General features: G+C 46.3%; 1 protein-coding gene across 1 annotated transcript in view; it reads left to right on the top strand.

Annotated features, from left to right (window-relative positions):
* Positions 1-6,989, top strand: part of Stox1 (storkhead box 1) — a 75,964-nt gene that overhangs the window by 47,557 nt on the left and 21,418 nt on the right. The gene's annotated exons all lie outside the window — the stretch shown is intronic.

The raw sequence follows: 6,989 nt of genomic DNA on the forward strand, positions 1-6,989 counted from the left end.
TGTGTGTGTGTGTGTGTGTGTGTGTGATGGTACAAGGTAGGCCCAGGCAAAGCCCAGGCAAAAATGCAAGTTTCCTCTGTGTGAGTGTGTGTGTGTGTGTGTGTGTGTGTTGCATTACTGCTCATCCTGGGGCTTAAACTTGGCCTGGGTGCTGTCTCTAAGCTTTTTTGCTCAAGGCTAGCATGTTATCACTTTAGCCACAGCTCCACAAACAGCTTTTTGGTGGTTAATGGGAGCTAAGAATCTTACAGACTTTCCTGCCTGGCCTGGTATCCAACTATCATCCTAAGATCTCAGGCTCTGGTAGCTAGGATTACAGGTATAAGCCACTTGCACCCAGCCTCTTTCACTTTTTTTTTTTTTTTTCTTGACGGTCGTGGGGCTTGAACTCTGGACTTGGGCGCTGTCCCTGTGCTCTTCAGCTCAAGGTGAGCGCTCTACCGCTTGAACAACAGCGCCACTTCCATTTTTCTTTTGGTTTATTGGAGATAAGAGTTTCACAGACTTTCCTGCCAGGGCTGGCTTTGAACCGTGATCCTCAGATCTCAGCCTCCTGAGTAGCTAGGATTACAGGCGTGAGCCACCGGTGCCTGGCTCCTCTTTTACTTTTTAAAAACAGTTTTTTTTAGTCTTTTGAAAATATAATGTGTACTTTGGAGTCTTTAAATTTTCTATTTGGTCCCTTTTTATTGTTGTTTGTGTTTTTTGTTGTTGTTTTTTGTTTTTTGGTCCAAGATTGGGATTCAAACTGGGTATGTGATGCTTTTGCTTATTGGCTAGCGCTCTATCAACTGAGCCATACCTCCAACCCTCACATAGTTTTTATTGCCTTTATTTTTTCCTGTATATGAATCACATGTTCCTGATTCTTTGCATGTTTACTGCTGTATTTGTTGAAAACTGGGTGTTTCCTGTAGTATTTTATAGCAAATGTTGAATGTTTCTTTTCTCTGTGGTTTGTATTGGCTTGCTTTGTGATTTGAGGCTGTTGCAATGAAATCTACGTGCCCTGCAAGTTAAAGCTTCTAATGTTGCTCCTTAGGGATATAGTGTCCACAGTTACAGTGGTTTTAGCAGGGCTTTCTTAGTCTTTTTCCCTGATCTCTGTTAAGGTGGTTGATTCAAGGAATGGTGACATTCATCTGTAGTACCAGGACATGGAAACAGGCCATTGTGGGTTTGAGGCCAGTGTGGGCAAAGGAGGCAACACAAAGCCTCAAAGCCTCAATTGGTAGAGTGCTAGTAGATGAGTGAAAGAATCAGATCCTATATTTGAGTCCCTGTCTTGGACCAAAATATTTTTTTTTAAAAAGGGCGGGGGCGGTAAGAGGGGGGAAGAAAGAAAGCAGGCAGAAGGAAGCAAAGAAGGAAAAAATGCTCTTTAAATTGCTATATACTACACCCATTATGTTGGCTAATAACCAATTGATAGCTTTTTTTTGGGGGGGGGGGTCAATTGTGGGGCTTGAAATCGGGGCCTGGACACTGTCCCTGAACTTCTTTTGCTCAAAGCTAGTACTCTAGGACTTTGAGCCACAGAGCCACTTCTGGTTTTCTGGTGGTTAATTGGAGATAAGAGTCTCAAGGGGACTTTTCTGCCCAGGCTGGCTTTGAACTGTGATCCTGAGGTCTCAGCCTCCTGACTAGTTAGGTTACAGGAATGAGACACCAGTGGCTGGCATGTCTACTTCCTTATTTTCAACAAGGCCTGTGGGCAAATTTCTCAGTGGCTTAATTCAATTTCATTCTGGCAAGGACAGTCTTTTTGGTTTTGGTTTTTCAGTCATAATCTTACTGTGTAGCCCAATCTGGACTGGAATTCACAATTCTCCTGACAGGGATAGTTTTTATTGTAGTCTTTTAGGTGTGTTCTGACCCCTGGAGTACTCTGCTGGTTTTTCTGGTCCTCTCTAGAGATCTAGGTGGCTTATACCTCATAATTCTGAGGAACTGTTGTTTTTAGGAATGCTTGAACTTTGGCTTGAACTTTATGCAGTTTCAAGAAAAGTGAATTCCATAGAGGAGTGCTTTGATACTTGCTTATGAGCCACCTCTCCCTCTGGGTGTACTGAACTAATGCTTTGCCCATGGAGGAGAAGGTAGCTGCTAGTGTTCTTGGTTTGCTTCTGCAGGATGGAGGCTGTACAGTAAAAGTGAGCCAGTATGAAGACAGTCAGGGCATTGCCATTCTTGGCCTGCTGCTCTTGCCATAAAACTTCGACTTTATAGGTAGGGATATAGTTGAGGAAGAAGGAGCTTAATTTTTAAGCTGTACATCAGGAAAGCCAGAAGGAATGAGTAAACAAAGACAAACTGCATGGTATCTAGAGGCTGTACAATTGAAGTGTTGTACTAGAAAAAAATCATGTGACTACCCAAACAGTAAAATCCAAGACCACCTAAAACGAGCGAAGAATCAACATGGCCAACTAACTGAGACACTGCTAACTATCTTTGGCCACATTGTAATGGCATTTGCATATCATTGGTCTTGCAAAATTGGCTGTCCTCATGATCCATTTGATACATGAGTAAACCTAATTCCTGGGAAATGACATTCCTAGAGTTCCCAACCTCCCTAATAAGACCACATCATGAATGTGATCCTCCAATCCATGTCTGTGAAGCCCAAACTTTACCATATATGTACGTACATTTTGTGCTGTAATAACACTTTGTCTATGGATTTATCTATGGATTCCTTCTGTGACAGTCACAGGAATCTGGAAACAATGAATAGAGGTCTCAATCTGGTCCCTCTATCTTGAGACCTCCCCAGCCATCACCACTAGCAACACTCCCCAGATATTTGGCCTGCTTAGTTACAGTTGGAGAGGACTGAAAAGGAGGATTGAAAACACTGGGTGGCTTAACCTTGATGGAGAAGTGAGGGAGAGGGAGCCCTGATTTCTTGGTCACTCTGCCCAGAGGGGCTTATGTCCGGCTGAGCTGAAGCTACAGTCTGTGTGTGGCACTTGGCACAGACTCACTTTCTTCTTTTTCTTTTTTGTCTTACCAAGATTGAGTAGCATTTCTTGACTATTTCCTCATTCGGTATGTACCCTTAGAGACTAACTGGTGTTTTTTACAGTATGCACCAGCTTTGTTTTGCTGAGGAGTGGGTCTGTCCATGGAGTTCCTCATCCTGCCATTCTGCAGTGTGTGAAGATGAGATGCTACTCTACTTCATGAGGCTAGGATGATCATCAAAAGCAGAGGGAAAAATACCAAACAACCCTTTGGATCCGAGGATGGGTGCCCTACAGGCATGGGACTGACAAGCATCAATCTTCTCTGCTTATGCAAAGGACCAAGTGATTGCCCTTTATCCCCTTGTCAGAGAGGGGGGACAAGCCTTTGCTGTTTGGAGAGGGGATGACAAAGATCTAGGTTCTTTCTCGACCCTTTTGGAATGTAAACACATCTCTGCAGGGATCAGACACCAGCTTTGTGACCTAGAGATGTCCCCAAGGTCCTGGGTTCCTATTTTCTGGAAATACAACCACACAGCTCTAGAGTTGGGCAAGTCTAGCTATACCCTTGTAGCTGTATGTTCTAAGGTTATGTGCACCGAAATTTTCAGCCTATTTTCTGCTGCCTACCTTCTGTGTATCTCCTGGGTTTCCCCATAGTGAGCTACTAGTAAATTTTCCATAATATGCCACTGCATTGGCCATCTAGTTCTAATCAAATCAGCAGGTGCTAGGAGCCAATCCACTCAGTTTCTCTCAATCAGACTTGGCTGGCTTTTGCCTGTAGAACTCCTAGGGCAGGAAGAGGTCAGTCCCATTGCATAGGGCTCAGCCTCAGTCTCCAAGGCTTTGACTTTAGTCAGTTAAACAAAACGCTTTTGCACAAGGAAAGCCTGTAGCTTCCCCAAGGTGAACTGGTTCAAGTCATATACCCAGGTAGAGCTGGATATGTATGACTTACAGTAGGCCTTTGTGCTAGCCAGCCTCCAAGGAAGAAAGTATTCTTCTTGCTCTACTATGGATTTCCTCAAGTCTCTGATAACTGTCTAGTGTCCAGAGATAAGTTAATGGCCACAAATAATACCAGCAGGAAGAAAAGAGTACGTCATTCTTAGAGCTTCTGAGTTGGACATGAGGCTGCTCAAGTGTTGCCACTTGATGGCCCTGGGTCCATGTGCTTACTAGTAATGCTCCATAGCAGAGGAGTTGCTGGGAAGGAAATCAAATGTTTTCAGGTGAGTGGAACCACTCACTTTGAGTTCTCCAAATGTAACCTGAGAGAGTACAAGACTCGCAAGCTGCTACATGGAGGTGGTCTCCATCTAGTTTTCAGGCTATAGTTTTCCCTGGCTAATTTTCCCCCCCTTGGACAGGAAGCTCCCAATCAATCTTGATCTCCTGGGCCTAGTTAGAAACATACTGCTTTCCCACCAGCTAACTATCATATCCATTTACATGCTTTGTGTTAGCTGCTACGCAGGATTAAAGCATAAAGGCAAGGCATTCTTTATTCTGGTGTACCCTGAAGGTCACCAGGTGTTCTGGGTTCTGTAAAGAAAGGTGACTTAGCATTTAGTGTTTTCATCATTTGGACATGGTTTCTCTTTAGAATGTGGCCTGCTGGGCTGGGGTAGCTCAGAGGTGGAACACTTGCCTAGGCTTTGGCCAGGATCCCCACACCACCCCCTTTCACTGTCACCAACACCATCACCATCACCCAGCATACACTTTAGAATGCAGGGGAAATGGAGGAGAGGCAGCTCTGCAAAGGCCACTGCTCCGCGCACGCATGCACACACACACAGGAGCAGACCCTGTTTACAGGGCCAGAGGACTCTGAATTGTGACCACTTACTTTCTTTCCATGCATGGGTAAGTTTTGGGGGCTCTCACCTTCAGACCAAGTACTGCAGGCTACTTTGTTTTTGGTTCTCTCAAGATCCTTTTCAGGCCATCCCAAGTGCTCCTAGCATGCCTGCCTACAGTGTGGACTTCATGTTAGTGGAAAATGCAGTCCTTCTTGTGTGTGGTCAGCTGTCAGGTAGCAGTTTGCATTTAAAGCACTGACACACAGACAGTAGTTTGGAAGCAGGGTTCCTGCAGGGAGGCGCTTGGGAGAGCAAGGAAGTGCTTTCCTACTGTAGCAGAAGGTTCCAGGTTGCAGGTTCTGAAAAACCCAACTCAGTACTAGTGTCACCACGTTCCCTGGGGTCTAGAGTTTCCTTGGCTGGAAGGACACTTGCTCTTTGCTTTTCCTCCACTGCTACCAGATCTGTGGGTCCCCTTCCTCCCACTTGACAGGCTTGGCTCAGTCACCCTCCTTGCCTGTCACCCAGACCTTTTATCTAGAAGGTTTGGATAAGCTGCTTCATGGGACTTATTCCCACATTGAAAAGAGACTTATTTGCATTATCTTTTCCTGCATATTCTTGTTTCTTCCTTAGTGCTGGGATCTCTTTTTGTGTGTGGGCAGCCCCGTGTTTGGGTTTAGGAAGATTTTGTGCCTTTTGTGTGAGGATCATCTCATTGTGGCAGGTGAGCTGGAGTCCAGTTTAATCTGAACTTGAGCTCTGTAGGAATGGGGACCTTTCTTGGAGCTTTTGTTCACTGGGATGGCCTCAAAGGCAGGTTATCATCTGCCTTCTGGAGCATGCGCAGCCCACCTGGCCCACTTTGGGCCACTGACATGTCAGTGTCTGTCCTGGGCAGGCCTATCAGCTCCACCATGTGATGCCAGAGTGGCCCACAGTGCTTCTGTAAAGTGACAGCTTTCAGAGCCTTGGTGGTCTGGGAGCTATGCCTGCCCCGCGCTGGGCACACTCATCATTGCTGTTGAAGTGAATGAAGATTTCAGCCTTTGTGTTTGTGAGGTTTTGTGGGGCTTTGTGGGTCAGGTGAATGAGTGAGCCATTTTCACACATCACATCAGGCTGCTCACAGGAAGGCATTTTCTCAGAATTTAACGTGACTCAGGGCTGAATCTCTCAAGCCCCTTTTGGGTAACCGATTTGGGATTACTCTTAGGGGAGAAGGAGAGCTACGTGGTGTCCAGGAGACTCATCCCGGTGGAATTCTGAGTTTCAAAGTTTCTGCAATAGACTTCTGCTGTCCTTTCCCTTTCCTCAACCATGCCCTTCTTTCTTGTCCTGCTCCTGACCCAGTGCAAAGTCTAGCTGGGTGACCAGCTAGCTGTGTGTGTGCTGACAGCTGCAATGAAGAGTCAGGTGCCTCTCTGGGTGCCTGTAACAGGAGGGAGGAAGGTGTGAGAGCTTGGAGTCACACTAGCAGCTGGTGATTGAGTGACCCCTGTGAGGTTCAGACAAGCCCAGTTTTAAGACTCTGCAAGCCAGAGAGGCCAAAACAGGAACTTCCAGATACCATGAGGCCACCCAAAAGTCCCATCTGGAGAGAGTGGCTGGGCCTTCCTCACCTCACTCATTTACCTAGAAAGCCCATGTGGCACAGTCATCAGCTGCTCTGGGGGAGCACCCTGCCCTGGGCATCTGGGTGTGATGCGGATCAGCTAAGTCCCCACCATTTCTGATTTCTTTCCACAGCTCCCATCCCACAGAGGGTGGGGCTATCTTTCCATAGTGTTGAGTGTGAGTCCTTCCTGCTCCCTGAGCAGGGGTACCCCGTCTGATTTCAGCTTGGCAGAACAGAAACCACCATGGGCATTCGTGTGCCATGCAACAGGGACAGCTTGTGAATCTAAGCCTTCCCCTTGCCACTGTCTCCCATATGCCATTGACTTTTCCTTGTGTGAGCTCGCAGAAGGGGAAAGCTGTGCCCTTCTCCTGCCAGGCTGGAAGGGCATTAAAACAATTCTCCTTTCACCTGTCAATCACAGAATGAGCTCTCTGGCAAGGGTGTCTTATCTGAGCTCATTAGTAAACCTAAGGGTTGCTTTTGATCAAGGCAGATGTCCTAAGATTGTACCTTGTCCTGGAGACTGTTCCTTTCCATGTTGTGTCATTTTCTGCCTTTCCTTAGGCAAGAATATGAAGACCCTTCACT

This window comes from Dipodomys ordii, unplaced genomic scaffold, assembly GCF_000151885.1.
Source record: "Dipodomys ordii isolate 6190 unplaced genomic scaffold, Dord_2.0 Scaffold34, whole genome shotgun sequence".
NCBI lineage: Eukaryota > Metazoa > Chordata > Mammalia > Rodentia > Heteromyidae > Dipodomys > Dipodomys ordii.